We start from the raw sequence: 17,545 nt of genomic DNA, 5'->3' as shown, positions 1-17,545 counted from the left end.
GCGCACACGCATACACACAATCACACACCACACACCACACACACACACAACCACACACACACACACACACACACACACACACACACACAGACACACACAGTATAAGCGTTCACAGTTGTAATCAAGCAGGGGATGGAGAGATAGATAATGGTTAAAAAAGAAGAGAAGTCATTATCTTTAGCTCCCAGTAGTGCAAGGTCAGTATGGAGCTGCTCATTTAGAGAATAACCACATGGGAGTTTAATATGGGTTCTACCAGAATGAGTGTTTTCCCACGAATGTAAATATATACTGCCATGTATCAATGAATAGAAATCACTATGCTGATTCATAGTTCAGAATATATTGCTGTAAAAATCATAGATAGGGAAAAGCAACTCCAAGGAACACCCCAGATATCAATCTGTCAAAGCTGAAAGTGCAGTGGGCATGACAATCTATTATTCAATTTATCTGCTTGTGTTCATGTTTATTAACTAGTCACTGTGGATTTCTTATAGTCCACAGCTGGGGAATGTATTCAAATGCTCCGTTTCTCCAAACACCACTGAACTTAGTCAAAGGGAAGTGTTTGGCATTGCTTTATGTGTGTGTGAGCACATCTGTGCATGTGAGGGCCGGACCCTCAGTGCAGAGGAGGCTCAGTCTAATGGCAGTCCCCAGGGACTGAATCTAAACTTGGGATGGCGAGATGGCAAGCTGTTCGGCATCGCTACGGTAACACCTGCTATTAGTGGTTCCGTCTGCCACTCAACCTGGCCCTACAGGGGGCCCAAGGACCAGCGCAACATTTGTACCTACAAAACTCTGATTAGCATGCCGTTGGGAATCAACGGACATGGGGAGGAAGGAGGAGGAGGAGGGGGCAAGACAACAACACCAACAACCACAGAGACAGAGGGGGGACAACTGAGAGAAAGATGGGGAGAGTAGCGAAGTCAGTTAGAGGACGCTCCTGAACTATTCCAGTGTCTTTTCTTAGTGTATATCAAGCTTCACTCTGACTCGAACTCTGACCCCAAGGCCTAGATTAAATCAGATGAAGCGGTAACCATTGATGGCAGATGTTTTCTGCGGTGTCAGAGGTGGAACTGCATTGGAGCTGTCAAATCGGTCAGCAGCTGCTCTTGCGATCACTGTCACAAAGTCACTCCGCCCCACTCGCTTTCAGAGGTTCAGAACGAGAAAGTGTAGGCTATATAGAAATAGTGACTCTCAAATGTAAAAATCATTCAACAAAATAAAGAGGATTTCAATCATCCTAATCGGGGTGTAGATCACATCTCACATTCCAGTGTTCGAGCTTGTAAACAAGGCTGCATGGGATTTCTGCTAATGCGACTCCGTGCAGCCAATGGTAATGTCCGCCTTAGGTATTATGCCAGGAACCGCTTGTGGATTTGACAGCTCGGCTAAAGCGGATCTGATTGAATAGATCCCTAAGCTACCACAGGGGCCAAGTCTGGTAAAGTAAAGTAAAGTAAGTCACAGTACAAACAATTATTTCAACACCTACAGTATATCCCTCCTTTGTCCTCCAGAAATGATAATGACGGAACGGAACCTATTCCCACTAATCAGTGGCGTGGCTCGCTATTTAAAATATGCAGCAATAGGTCTGTGTGCTATGTCTCACACCAGACAAAAGAGACCAAGGAATCAAGAGCACATGCCATATGGATTTATTATTTTGCTTCTCTGTATAAACTTCTGAGAGACCACTCGCCACTAGAGTTAAAACCATGCTGGCAGATGTTTGAACACACAAAGAGAGAGAGAGAAAGAGAAAGAGAAGGAGGGAGGAGTAAACGAGAGAGAGAGAGAGAGAGAGGGGGGAGAGCGTGAGAGAAGTGTTGAGGAATGCAGAAAGAAAGTAGCATCATTTTGTGACATCAAACCAACCAGCCCTGCTGACGATGACATAGTCTCGGGGGTCTGTCCCAATTGGCTCTCTGAAGGTTCTACAAGCTAGCGGTGCAGGTACACGGAACCCGTGTTTATTAGGGTGTTCGTGTTAATGAGCATACGCATGTGTAGGCTGAGCCTCTTGGAACTGACAGACTATACACGGGACGGAATCATGTTGCACCCGACATCTTAGACACGCAACACTGAGTCTTTGAGTAGTGACAAGAGTACATCTCTACAGTACCATTAATATAACCATTCTGTGATTTTACCTTTATTTTATTTAGAGAGCTTGGGACTATGAGGTTCTAAAGCTGATTCGGAAACAATTGGTTTTAAAGTTCCAACCCTCATTGGTTTGAATGTTGTCAACAATTTTTTTATCTTGTATTCTTTTGAACTTAACAACATGAATTGGGGTGTACTATATTTAGAGTACTATATAGGTAGAGAACATTCAACAGAGCAACGGTTCTGAAAGGGTTCTTCGACTGTCCCCATAGGAGAACCCTTTTTGGTTCCAGGTAAAACGCTTTTGAGTTCCATGTATACTGAACAAAAATATAAACGCAACATGCAACAATTTCAATGATTTTACTGAGTTACAGTTCATATAAGGATATCAGTGAATTGAAATAAATGTATTAGGTCGTAATCTATGGATTTCACATGACTGTGCAGGAGCACAGCCATGGATGGGCCTGACAGGGCTTATGCCCATCCACTTGGAATCCAGGCCCAACCACTGGGGAGCCAGGCCAGGTCGATCAAAATGAGTCGTTCCCGACAAAAGGGCTTTATTACAGACAGAAATACTCCTCGGTTTCATCAGCTGTCCGGGTGGCTGGTCTCAGACGATCCCACAGGTGAAGAAGCCGCATGTGGAGGTCCTGGGCTGGCGTGGTTACACGTGGTCTGCGGTTGTGAGGCCGGTTGGACAAACTGCCAAATTCTCTAAAACTACGTTGGAGGCGGCTTATGGTAGAAAAGTGAACATTCAATTCTCTGGCAACAGCTCTGGTGGACATTCCTGCAGTCAGAATGCCAATTGCACGCTCCCTCAAAACTTGAGACATCTGTGGCATTGTGTTGTGTGAAAAAAATGCTAATTTTGGCCTTTCATTGTCCCCAGCACAAGGTGCACATGTGTAATGATCATGCTGTTTAATCAGCTTCTTGATATGCCCCACCTGTCAGGTGGATGGATTATCTTGGCAAAGGAGAAATGATCACTAACAGGGATGTAAACCAATTTGTGCACAAACTGAGAGCTCAGGAAACATGGAACAAACACATTTACATGTTGCGTTAATATACATTTTTCAGAATAGAACCCTTTGTGGAAAGAGTTCTACATGGAACAGAAAAGGGTTATACCTGGAACCAAAAAGGGTTCTTCAAAGGGTTCTCCTATGGGGACAGCTGACGAAACCTTTTTGGTTCTAGATGGCACCTTTTTCCCAAGAGTGTATGTCAATAGAACCTTATAGTCCCAAGCTCTCCATTTCTGGATCAATACAAGTTTGATTAAACTGAGTTATTTTGCTTGTATTTGTGTTGCTGCACTCCCATCCCTCCCACTCCCAGCTCAGGCGGTGTATGTTCTAATCAGGCTTGACTTGAGCAGTATCTGTCTGCTGCTTTACATGCTTTATTGTATGCGTCCGAGAGAGAGCGAGTTCACCTGCACATACAGGCTGAGCAGGGAGGCTGCAGGGAGAGATTATGCATGAATGAGCGTGTAGAGGAGGCTCTGTAGACAGCAGCATGTGATCGTCTCCAGCTTGCAAAGTAGCTCTCTTTCTCATTCATACACAGAGACACACTCACAAGCAAACGTTCATAAACACACACACACACACGCACACGCACAATAGCTCTGTCTCTCTCTGTCTCTCTCTTTCTCTCGCTATCTCTCTCTTTTTTCCAACTCCTCCAAAAGTACTCAGATCATATGCAGAGCTTTTATTATGCTAATATCTGTGTACACACATTCGCAGCACTGTCGGTCTCGCATACATAAACCACATCACACGTTTCTCTTACCGTCTCTGTCTCTGCACCTGCCTGCTGACTGCATAACTACTTCCTGCTCTTTTTTCTACAGTTGGTAATATCTGGTCTGAGCGGCCTTGCAGCATTAGCATACAAACCGCCGGCTCAATACCGGCGTTAAATGAACAGTTCACTCCAAACTCTCTCCTCCTTTGTGAATTGTGTAAAATAAAAGTATTGTAGCACTTGAGAGCAGACTGAACTGGAGTAAGAGACAGACAGGTCAACAACAGCCAACTCCTCCAGAAGTACTCAGATCATGGGGTTGAGAAACACAGAAAGTAAGTATAATTCCACACAGCCATATAAGCCTTGTGGTCCTAACAGTGGAGCGGCACTGGGATGTCGTGAAAACACTATGTTTTTAGCTGCTACATAGAAAAGACAGAGTATCATTTTACCCTGAGCAGCACAAGCCTCTTGCCGAGCCGCACAGCTCACTCTCAGGTTTCATTTAAAAGAAGGGAGCGTCTCACCCTCTGCAAAAAGTATTTGTCCAGTGTAGCATATCTGATAAGAGCATGATAATAGGGATAATCATCTTTTTTTATGGGTAAAATGGGTCCTAAAAGCTGTAGCCGGCACACCAATGTTGGGCCTTTTGATTTAACATGCCCTAATTCTACTTCCCTTTCCCTTGTAACATTCCAGTAACAGTTTCCAAGGGAAACAAAACGCATGCAAACACACACACACACACACACACACACACACACACACCACAACACACAGACACAGACAACAGACACAGACCACAGACCACAGACACAGACACAGACACAGACACAGACACAGACACACACACACACACACACACACACACACACACACACACACACACACACACACACACACACGCTTTACTCTTTTTATTTTTAATTTTTTAGACATGATGATAATTAAGAATCAACAGAACCAGAATGTAAACTGCACAATGCAAGCCAGATATCTTTTCCCTCCCCTCTGTTTTCTCTTTCATTTTACGCAGCCTAGCAAATCAACAATAGCGGTGGGAAGTGGAATTCCCCATTTCCAACTATTTTCATTTGATGGAGGGTGAATGGGAGGCAGATTGGGGAGATGCAGTCGGAGAATATGCTGTCCAGCCAAGCTACTGCTGTTCCCACTGCCGTTTGGCGTGTTAACGGAGGAGAGACCTTATTGTATTGTAACCTTTTCCATGATGCATGCAGATCACACATGTTGCTGTGAGCCTAATGTGCAGGAATGATGAATGATACAGGAATTAAACACAACAAAATGCTGGCATTGATGAACAAAACAGACCCTAGCAGTGTAGTCTAGACAGTGTCATCAGGTGGCCCCTGGCCACTTTCAGCATCAGACAGCTTAGAAAGTGGGACACCTGATGAAGCCTCATTTAGCTTGATAAGTCATTGGTGTAGCTACTTCATCTATTATCTACAGGTAATATTTATCATCTGTAACATGGAGAAGAAGGAAGACATTCTCCTGAAACATTTAAGAGGTCATTCACATTCAACAAGCCTATCACAGATTCAGAAAACTGCCTGTTAGCCCATGTGCCTGTGGAGAAGACTGTGACATTATCAGTAACCTCCTCATTTCAATAGCAGTAATGTCATATAGTATTCCAGCACTTATTCACACATATTTACCTGTGTCTGTGTGACTGGGGTTTTTAAAGGTTCCTGTGTACCTGACTGCCTGTGCCCCACTGTGTCCAGGCCTGTTCCATGCATCATTATGAGTGGTGACCGTCCGGTGATGGAACATCCAGTCACCCCCCTCCACAGGCGCGGCTGTGCCCCTCCAGCCCTGCAGCCAGCCCTGCTGCAGCCACACGGGACATGAAGGATAATCTAGCCAGCGGGGGCAGGCAGGAGGGGACAGTTTGGGGACAGCAAGGGACGGGAGGGGATAGAAGGGGACAGAAGGGGCAATAATAAATGGACACACACACAGCGGCCCTTGCCTTCAGCCCTTCAGCACATCTATTATACAGCCATGTCTCACCTCCTGTCTTCATTGCAGTCGTCATGCTAAAAACTCATGGTATAAAGTAGTAATCTGAGTTGGCATGTGATTAGCTCTCAACAGACTACCCCTCTATCTCTAGCAGAACCAACCCTCTCTAGCTGAACCAAACTTGACAACATCCCAGCACGACGTAACTCGTCATACATTCAGCACGGAAGCTTAGTGAACATAAGGGCCTGAGCATCGGTACACACTACACACACACTGTCAGCTCAACTCTTGATTTGTGTTAGCATCTACCCGTCCGTCCGCGGGGGTGATTTCAATTCCCCTCCACACCGTCTGCCCATCCGCCCTGTGTCCTCCAGTAAAAAAACGCCCATAAAATACATAACATAATGCCGCCGGTGAGGTTTTCATTTGCATTGTGGGAACATAAGGAGTAAAGATGGCCCAGTAATTGGGCGAGAGGTTTGGGTACGGAGAGGCCTGACCCCTCTAGCTTAATTAAAACATGGTTTTACTGCAGTGTCTTGAATGAATTAAAAACACATTTGATCTCCTCGCCACTCCACCCCCACCCTCGATCCTTCATCTGGCCCCTTCCCTTTTCAATAAACTACCACACGCAAGCATGCACACACACACACGCACACTCTGTTCTGGGGGAGTGAAAGAGTGGGGAATTATATTGAGTGCTTATGAGATGCGTTCAGTGCCAACGATCTGTTGTCCAGCAGTGAGAGGAGAGAGAGGCTGCATGGCTCAAAGTGTTGAGGAACAGGAAGACATGGCCCTGGCCTACCCCTCTCTCAGGCTTTCATTATGACAGATATAGGGATAGAGAGGAGGGGGCTTTCGTCCTGGGTGTCCACAATCACATATTCAGATATGCCATTTCTTAAGGAAAGACATGTCTCAGAGTTGTTATAAGTATATGTGTGTGTGTGTGTGTGTGTGTTTGTATGTGTGGTGTGTGTGTGTTGTGTGTGTGTGTGTGTGTGTGTGTGTGTGTGTGTGTGTGTGTGTGTGTGTGTGTGTGTGTGTGTGTGTGTGTGTGTGTGTGTGTGTGTGTGTGTGTGTGTGTGTGTGTGTGTGTGTGTGTGTGTGTGTGTGTGTGTGTGTGTGTGTGTATGCCTGCCTGAATAGTGAGCTATGTGTGAGTGTGTGCATGCTTGGTTAGGTGCTTCTGAAATAATGTGTGTGTGTGTGAGAGAGAGTGTGTGTGAATTAGCAGTGGTTGGTGATGTGGGAGTAAGTCAGGCTCCTACAGCATTAGCACACCAAGGCCTCCAGGTAATTAAAGAGCAAGCTCCATAACAGTGTAAATGGGACTCCAGCTACACTACACTGCCACGCCGCCTGCCCGCCTGTGTTTGTGTTTTCCCCATATCAGATCCGTGAGCCGCCACATCATTCATTCTGTACGCCAGCCTAATCCCCCCCTGAAAATAAACACATTTTACATGTTGTAAAGTGGTACACAAAATGCACTCCAAATACATTTTTCATGCAATAGAAAACAATCACCTTCACAGAGAGATCAAAACAAGAGGCGAAGCAGGGATTGCACTTTCACAGTTATTAGCTAGCACAAGCCCTGGTAATTGTGAGTGGAGTATTGAACACATACAGGCGTTTAGCCCTCTTTCTGTCTAATCTTCGTTGAAATTCTGCCGGACAACCATTGGTTTCTGGCCCTATGGTAAACGAAAACAAATAGGCTACATTCTGACTCAGTCAAGACAAAAGACATCGTAAAGGTTTTAATCCTCAAAGATGAGATGTATACGCTGTATAGGATTTCAGTCCAAGATATGAGAGTGCAAGCGGACAAACATACTGCATAAATCTTTCTACGGTGGGTTGTACAACAGTTGTAGAAGTTCTGTACAAGAGTTGTAGATGTTCTGTGGAACAGAACGCCAGACCTTGTTCTGGGTTTGAGTTCTTCTGGGTTACAACCATGTGGAGACCGTCAACGATAACAACGGCTGCATCCTGATTTTCCACTCATCTCCCAGAGTGGGCACGTGCGCACACTCCCCGTCATAGGATGGAAGTAAGCATTGGCTTGAGGTTTCCACCATTGTGGAATCCATGCGAGTAAGTGTACAAGTGCATACTTTGGAAGAAGGGTGGAGAACCGGGACACAGAAAACAACTGGGGATGGTTTTTGTGTCAGGCAGGGCCGGGGAAGGGGCCAGAGGGAGGGATGGTGATGACATTTTGTCATCTGCTGAACGCTGAGGTCCCTTTGGGGGGCTAATGAGGATAATAATTTTTAGTGATCAATAAATCATGTGTTATTGATTTTTCCCTCTAAGCCCTCTTCTGTTCTCTGAAAGTCAGCCACTCCCCTGGTAGGAAGGGGGGAGCAGAGGAGAGGAGGATGGAGGGATGGAATGAGAGGAGGAGAGGCGATGGGAGCCAGCGGCGCAGTGGGGATAAACAGCATCTGGTGACCAGAGAGATAGGGACCTTTGACTGTACTAACCTGTACGCTGAACGCTCCTCAGTACATTACTATACATTACTATAGAATGTACCGAGTGTGTCTGGGCGTCAGCATAGTCATAGGCATTCATAAGTAGTGACTGTGACTGTGTGAGTGAGTAGTGTGCTGGTGGTGATTGTTTGTAGTAGGTGAGCTGTGTTGAGTTATGAAGACAACATCAGAGTGGAGGAGTACGAGATCTGCTTCTGGCCTGCTATCTTTCTCTCGTCCTCCATCCCTGCATGTCTGCCTCCATCCCCTCATCTGTCTGAGAGAAAGTGCTACTGCCAGCCGGCCAGGCTGAAGCTGGGGAAGGAGAGAGAGAGAGAGGAAGTGGAGGAGGAGAAAGAGAGAGGGTGGAGGTGCCAGTCTGCCACTCTGCCAGCACACATTATTGTGAACAGAATGCGTCACTTAGCTCCTGTGGTCCCAATCACCCTAAAGTGAGAATAAGTTAAACGAGGAGGGGGTGGAGGGGGGAGGGAAGGAGACAACTAATAGAGATGGAATGTAAGAGACGCAGAGAATGAAAAGAAGTGAGAGAAAGTGGTGGTGCTTGCCGTTGCTTATCGAGATATCTCGAGTGACGTCTTACCTAACCTCTAAACCCATGTGAGGGGTCGAGGTTAAAGAGGTTCACAGACACAGAGACACTTGCAAGTCCCCAGGCTGGAAGATGATGTAACAGTGGTTGTGAGACGAGTGTGATAAGCATCACGTTTGGTCAGCTCTATAGGAAAGAAGTTGCAACTGGAGTAAAAGTGTTTGTTGGGGTCACATCCTCCATGATGTTGATAAGATCCCTGCTTATGGGGCTGTACCCAAAATAGCAGCCTATTACCTAAACTACATGACCAAAAGTATGTGGACACCTGCTCGTCGAATATCACATTTCAAAATCATAAGCAGTTAATATGGAGTCGGTCCCCTCTTTGCTGCTATAACAGCCTCAACTCTTCTGGGAAGTCTTTCCACTAGATGTTGGAACATTACTGCGGGGAATTGCTTCCATTCAGCCGCAAGAGCATTAGTGAGGTCAGGCACTGATGTTGGCTAATTAGGCCTGGCTAGCAGTCGGTGTTCCAATTCATCCCAAAGGTGTTCGATGGTGTTGAGGTCAGGGCTCTGTGCAGGCCAGTCAAGTTCTTCAACACCGATCTCGACAAACCATTTCTGCATGAACCTCGCTTTGTGCACAGGAGCATTGTCATGCTAAAACAGGAAAGGGCCTTCCCTAAACTGTTGCCACAAAGTTGGAAGCACAGAATCATCTAGAATGTCATTGTATGCTGTAGCGTTAAGATTTCCCTTCACTGGAACTAAGGGACCTAGCCCGAACCATGAAACACAGCCCCAGACCATTATTCCTTCTCCACCAAACTTTACAGTTGGCACTATGCAGTCGAGCAGCTAGCGTTCTCCTGACACCCGCCAAACCCAGATTTGTCCGTCGGATTACCAGATGGTGAAGCTTGATGCATCACTCCAGAGAACGTGTTTTCCACTGCACCAGAGTCCAATGGCGGCGAGCTTTAAACCACTCCAACCGGCTACTCGGCCATGGAAACCCATTTCATGAAGCTCCCGACGAACAGTTCTTGTGCTGGCGTTGCTTCCAGAGACAGTTTGGAGCTTGGTGGTGAGTGTTGCAACCGTGAACAGACACTTTTTACACGCTACAGCACTCGGCGGTCCCGTTCTGTGAGCTTGTTTGGCCTACCATCTCGCAGCTTGTATTTTTCTCATCCGTCTACACACAATGCATCATAATGATGAAGCAAAACATGTTTTTAGAAATGTTTGCAAATGTAGAAATAAAACTAAAGTATCACATTTACATAAGTATTCAGACCCTTTATTTAGTACTTTGTTGAAACACCTTTGGTAGCGATTACAGCCTCAAATCTTCTTGGGTATGACGATACAAGCTTGGCACACCTGTATTTGCGGAGTTTCTCCCATTCTTCTCTGCAGATCCTCTCAAGCTCTGTCAGGTTGGATGGGGAGCGTCGCTGCAAAGCTATTTTCAGGTCTCTCCAGAGATGTTCGAAAGGGTTCAAGTCTGGGCTCTGGCTGGGCCACTCAAGAACATTCAGAGACTTGTCCCGAAGCCATTTCTGCATTGTCTTGGCTGTGTGCTTAGGGTCATTTTCCTATTGGAAGGTGAACCTTCACCCCAGACTGAGGACCTGAGCGCTCTGGAGCAGGTTTTGATCAAGGATCTCTCTGTACTTCTGCTCCGTTCATCTTTCCCTCGATCCTGACTCGTCTCCCAGTCCCTGCCTCTGAACAACGTCCCCAAAGCATGATAATGCCACCACCATGCTTCAACGTAGGGATGGTGCCAGTTTTCCTCCAGACCTGATGCTTAGAATTCAGGCCAAAGAGTTCTGCCATGGTCTCATCAGACCAGAGAATATTGTTTCTTATGGTCAGAGTGCTTTAGGTGCCTTTTGGCAAACTCCAAGCGTGTGCCTTTTACTGAGGAGAGGCTTCCGTCTGGCCACTCTAACATAAAGGCCTGATTGGTGGAGTGCTGCAGAGATGGTTGTCCTTCTGGAAGGTTCTCCCATCTCCCCAGAGGAACTCTGGAGCTCCTTCAGAGTGACCATTGGGTTCTTGGTCAACTCCCTGACCAAGGCCATTCTCCCCCGATTTCTCCGTTTCGCAGGTGGCCAGCTCTTGGAAGACTCTTGGTGGTTCCAAACTCCAGCCATTTAAGAATGATGGAGATCACTGTGTTCTTTGGAACCTTCAATGCTGCAGAAATTATTTGGTACCCTTCCCCAGATCTGTGCCTAGAAACAATCCTGTCTTGGAGCTCTACAGACAATTCATTTGACCTCATGGCTTGGTTTTTGCTCTTACATGCACTGTCAATTATGGAACCTTATACAGACAATTGTGGGACCTTTCCAAATCATGTCCAATCAATTGAATTTACCACAGGTGGACTCCAATGAAGTTGTAGACATCTCAAGGCTGACCAATGGAAACAGGATGCACCAGAGCTCAATTTCGAGTCTCATAGCAAAGGGTCTGAATCCTTACGTAAATAAGGTCGTTTTGTTTTTGAGTGTTAATACGTTTGCCAAAAATGTACAAAACCCTGTTTTCGCTCTGTCATTATGGGGTATTGTGTGTCGATTGATGAGGGCAATTTTTTTATTTCATGCATTTTAGAACAAGGCTGCAATGTAACAAAATGTGGAAAAAGTCAAGGAGTCTGAATACTTTCCGAATGAACTGTGTAGTGTATGTAGTGCAATACTTTTGACCAGGATCCCGAGGGCAGGGAATAGAGTACAATGTGTCATTCACCCTGTGTTGACCGTGAGATTAATGGAGTTAAAACATATGCTGTTGATTTGTCTGACTTGGCAGATATATGACGTTTTCTCTTTTGAATGCATTGCTAAAGACATGACATTGTTTTAATCAAATTTGTATGGATTGTGAAAGACTTCAGCCCGTCAGCAATTATAAAAAGAAACAGCAAAGTAAATACCGTAGACTGTAAATAGTGTTGTTCTATACACACACACTAATTAAGAACTCCATCGACATAAAACTTCCTCAAGCCCCAGGAAATTATAGGAAATACTGCTACAAAATATGTTGAATAGTTTCAGCTTTATTGAATAAATAAATGCCAGTGTGCAGAGAACTAAAACTATGTCTGGCCATGACCTATGACACTGAACAACAAACAAATAAATAAAAAAAGCACAAAAAAACTGGAATATGTCATATGTCTTTCCAATCTTCTGATTGGAGCCTGATCAGAGGTGAGTCTATTTAAGGAATGAGGAGGTACTCCTCCGGTCCCCTCAGCCTCTCGCCTCTTTTACATTAGCAGTAATGGGTCCTGGAGTGGCTGGAAAGAACATGGTATTATCAAAGGAAATCAAGGCTTTGTTGTAAAGGGAGCACAGTGACCCAGAGCCCATCTCTTGCCACGAGTCAACCGCATATTGGCAACTTTTTAATATCGTGAAGGAAAATGAATTCACAACATCTTCTACATTTAGTCCATGTTGAAATACCACATAATCACATTCAATGAGGTTCCATAAGTAAATTGAAGATAAACCTTGGTAAGCTTCATAGGAATAGGCTACAGCTAGCAATGTACTGTTCATTGACCCCGCGTTATATGAGGTAATATTGATGAAATCAAACAAGATGATTTATGTTTACTATGGGGTAAACGTTTACAGTGCCAGCAAGTATTCAGACCACTTGACTTTTACAACATTTTGTTACGTTACAGCCTTATTCTAAAATAGATTTACATAAGTATTCAGACCTTTTGCTATGATACTCAAAATTGAGCTCAGGTGCATCCTGTTTCCATCGATCATCCCTGAGATGTTTCTACAACTTAATTGGAATCAACCTGTGGTAAATTCAATTGATTGGACATGATTTGGAAAGGCACACACATCTCTATATAAGGTCCCACAGTTGACAGTGAATGCCAGAGCAAAAACCAAGCCATGAGGTCAAAATAATTGTCCGTAGAGCTCCGAGACAACTGTGTCGAGGCACAGATCTGGGGAAGGGCACCAAAAGAAAGGCACCAAAAAAAGGGCACCAAAAAGGGCACAAAAAAAAGGCACCTAAAGACTCTCAGACCACGAGAAACAAGATTCTCTGCCTGAATGCCAAGCGTCACTTCTAGAGGAAACATAGCACCATCCCTACACTGAAGCATGGTGGTGGCAGCATCATGCCGTCGGGATATTCTTCAGCTGCAGGGACTGAGAGACTAGTTAGGATCGAGGCAAAGATGAACGGAGCAAAGTACAGAGTACCTTGATCAAAACCTGCTCCAGAGCGCTCAGGACCTCAGAATGGAGCGAAGGTTCACCTTCCAACAGGACAACGACCCTAAGCACACAGCCAAGACAACGCAGGAGTGGCTTCGAGACAAGTCTCTGAATGTCCTTGAGTGGCCCAGCCAGAGCCCAGACTTGAACCCTTTTGAACATCTCTGGAGAGACCTGAAAATAGCTGTGCAGCAACTCTCCCCATCCAACCTGACAGAGCTTGTGAGGATCTGCAGAGAAGAATGGGAGAAACTCCCCAAATACAGGTGTGCCAAGCTTGTATCGTCATACCCAAGAAGACTTGAGGCTGTAATCGCTGCCAAAGGTGCTTCAACAAAGTACTAAATAAAGGGTCTGAATGTAAATGTGATACTTTAGTTTTATTTCTACATTTGCAAACATACCCCGACCTAACCAAATAGAGAAATAAAAATGCTCTCTAAGGTCAGGGCGTGACCTGTGTAGATTGATGAGGAAAGAAATCTATTTAATACATTTTCAAATAAAGCTGTAACCTAACAAAATGTGGAAAAAGTCAAGGGGTCTGAATACTTTCCGAAAGGAACTATATATCACAAAAGCAAGTGAAATTGATAAGATCGATAGGCAGCACATTTATTGGTAGTAAATCATCTTCATTGCTAATAACACACCTTCATTGAATACTATTTGCGGTAAATCATAATGTAATATGTCAAAATAGTATTAGACATCGGCATTTTCGGTCACACACACTTTTTCAAACCAGATAGGGATTATTTAAGGAGGTCACATGGGAATAAGTGATTCCTAGGCTGCTGTGTGACTGTATGACAGTTCGTAGATCTGGACGGTGTGGCCTTCCTGCTTTAGAACAGAGAGAGGGTCTATATCCCAGATGGCATCCTATTCCCTATATAGTTCACAACTTTTGACCAGAGCCCTATGAGCTACAGAGGGATTATGGTGCCATTATGGACACATCCAGGGACTTGTTGAGTCAAACAGCAGGCTCTAATCTCTCTAATCATCAAGTCAATTAACAGAGAGTGGAGTGAGTTAGGGAGGGAGGGAGAGAGAGGAGAGAGAAGAGAGAGATTAAGTTCGGAAGTCACGATGGATAACCGAGTGTAGATGTACTGACAGAAGAGAAATTAGGACGGCATTGTGAGAGAAGAGGCATTTAATTAGACCGAGCCATGTTTCGAGATAAAGACGGATCTCGGAACCGTGATATATCAGAAAGATCACCTGCAAATGAGAAGGAAAAAAAAAAAAGAACTGTACGCACATGGAAAGAAAATAAACAACACACATCCCCTTGCCTTACATAGAGTAGCCCCGACTTCCGAACATCAGATTCCACTCTCCCAGCAGCTTCAACTCTGCCCCATGAAACACATGAGAAAATTTTCCATACAAATCTCCCTCTCCACGCGCGGCGCTCACACGTAATAGAACTACAGCTATGAACCAATAATTTCTCGCATACTCCCTTTTATGAATTCCACTGTATATCTCATTTTCACCCAATAACCATACAAGACCACCAGTATACTGAATTTCTATCTTTTATCTCTCTCTCATCCATCCACTTCTCGTTCTGTCTGGAGAGTGCCTCTCGCCAGTCAGGCTGAAGCTGGAGCGGGCGCTTGTGGGGTGGGGGAGAGGAGCGAAGGACGGGGAGGAGAAGAGGAGAAGAAAGTACAAACCTACAAGTAGAATATAGAAGGTAGATGTGTTTAAGAACGAAAACGAGAGAGAAGTGAGCAAAAGTGGGTGCTGCTTGCTGTGCATATATCAGATATCTCGAGACGTCTTACCTAACCTCTAACCCATATTGAGTGGTGGAGGTTAGGAGGCACAGCACACAGCACAATACGGCAGAGACGCTTCGCATCCAACATGGTTGGCAAGGTTATGCAACAAGTGAGTGGAGTCGAACGAGTATGATAAGTGATTCACCGTTTTAGTATCAGCTTATAGAAAGGGAAGTATGAACATAAGTACATCAGTGTTGTTGAAGGTCACTCACCAACCATGATGTTAAAGAGATTCAAATGGCACCCTATTACCTATGTGTGCACTACTTTTAAGACCAGGTCTCATGGGGCTTATAAAGGGAATAGTGGTACATTGGAGATGCATCTGGAGTGAGCTAGGCACCATTGAGATATGATAGAGTTAGAACAGATAGATGTTGATTTGTCTGCTGAGAGATACTGTGATATAATATACTGTATATATTATTATCTCGTTTGATGCAGTGCTAAAGGGGTGACATTTGTTTCTAATCAAATGCTGTATGGTATTGTGACAAAGACTTTAGCCTGTCTAACACAACTGAAAAGCAAACAACAACGTTACTAGAGTTTAAAAAATTACTGTTGATGTTTTAATTTAAAAATGAGGTGTTTTTATTTTTTCAACACTGTCGTTTCAATTACACACCACACTAAGTAAAACTCAAGCCCTGAACACTTAAAACTGATTATGCCCCTAGTAGAAAATTAGAAAATCACAAATATTTGTGTACATTAGCTGAATGCAAGCTAAACACAAATATAAACTAAAAACTGGTTTTAAACAAAACAATTGTCATCAACAAAAGCGTCCATCAAATGAAGAGCCATACATATGTACGGTTAAATTCTATAGAACCTACTGATCTGACGATTTCTGATAAGCGAGGTGAAGTTTTATGATGAGGACTGAGACGTCCGGTACTCCACTGGCCCCCCTCAACTCTCCTCCTCTTTACATTAGCAGTAAGTGGCCCTGCCTGGAGTGGATGAGTAATTAGGCCAGTCCGTGGGGTAGGTAACTCGGCAGGGAACGCGCCACGAATTTGCATTTGGAACCATCTCAGCGCCACCTATGATCGGCTGTTTGATACTATCTTAAAAGAAAATATCGTTTCGCATGTAACGAGGGTGCACAGATGTGACCCAGACCACATTTCTTGGCCCTGAATCAACCTACATACATTGGCTATTTGGTCTCTATAGCAGGAAAGGAAAATGACATTTCATTTATACCATACTGCTACAGTGTAGTCCACGTTGATTTCACCATATCATCGTCACAAATGAGTTAATAAGTACCAATCTTATGTTCCTCTTGGTAAGCTTCTAAATAATAGGTTTTTACATTTACTGACAAGGTACTGTCTGATTTGACAGACTAGCCCTTCACTAGTGACTATACTCCTAATAAATTCATTACATCCGCTACATATTATTTCTCCTGCAGCCTAAGGACACGTAAAGACGATTGATATATAGTGAGCCATGGAGCCATAGAAACCAAGTATTTGATACTTTGCCGATTTTGCAGTTTTCCTAATATACAAAGCATGTAGAGGTCTGTAATTTGTATTCGATAGTACCTACAACTGTGATTGAGACGGAATCTAAAACAAAATCCAGAAAATCACATTGTAGATTTTTTAAGGTAATAATTGCATTTTATTGCATGACATAATTATTTGATACATCAGAAAAAAAGAACTTAATATTTGGGACAAAACCTTTGGTCCTGCAAATTACAGAGATCATACTTTCCTGTAGTTCTTGACCAGGTTTGCACACACTCAGCAGAGATGTTGGCCCACTCCTCCATACAGACCTTCTCCAGATCTTCATGTTTTTCGGGCTGTCACTGGCAATATTGGACCTTTCAGCTCCCTCCAAAGTATGTTCTATTGGGTTTCAGTCTGGAGGACTGGCTAGGCCACTCCAACCTTGAGATGCTTCTTACGAGCCACTCCTTAGTTTGCCCTGGCTGTGTGTTTCGGGTCGTTGTCATGCTGGAAGACCCAGCCACGACCCATCTTCAATGCTCTTACGAAGGGAAGGAGTTGTTGGTCAAAGATCTCGCCAGATACATGGCCCCATCCCACCCCCCCCCTCCCCCCCCCTCAATACGGTTGCAGCGTCCTGTCCCCTTTGCAGAAGAAGCCATCCCCAAAGAATGAGGTTTCCACCTCCATGCTATATGGTTGGAATGGTGTTTCTTGGGTTGTACTTATCCTTCGTCTTCCTCCAAACACGGCGAGTGGAGTTTAAACCAAAAAAAGCTCTCATTTTTGTCTCATCAGACCACATGACCTTCTCCCATTACCTCCTCTGGATTCATCCAGCATGTCGATTGGCAAACTTTCAGACGGCCTGGACATGCGCTGGCTTGGCAGGGGGACCTTTGCGGTGCGCTTTGGCAGGATTTGGAATCCATTACGGGCCGTAATGTGTTTACTAATAGTTTCTTGAGACTGTGGTCTCCAGCTCTCTTCAGGTCATTGAACCATGTACT

Source organism: Salvelinus sp. IW2-2015, linkage group LG9 (assembly GCF_002910315.2).
Source record: "Salvelinus sp. IW2-2015 linkage group LG9, ASM291031v2, whole genome shotgun sequence".
Classification (NCBI taxonomy): Eukaryota; Metazoa; Chordata; class Actinopteri; order Salmoniformes; family Salmonidae; genus Salvelinus; species Salvelinus sp. IW2-2015.
This window is presented reverse-complemented; position numbering follows the sequence as displayed.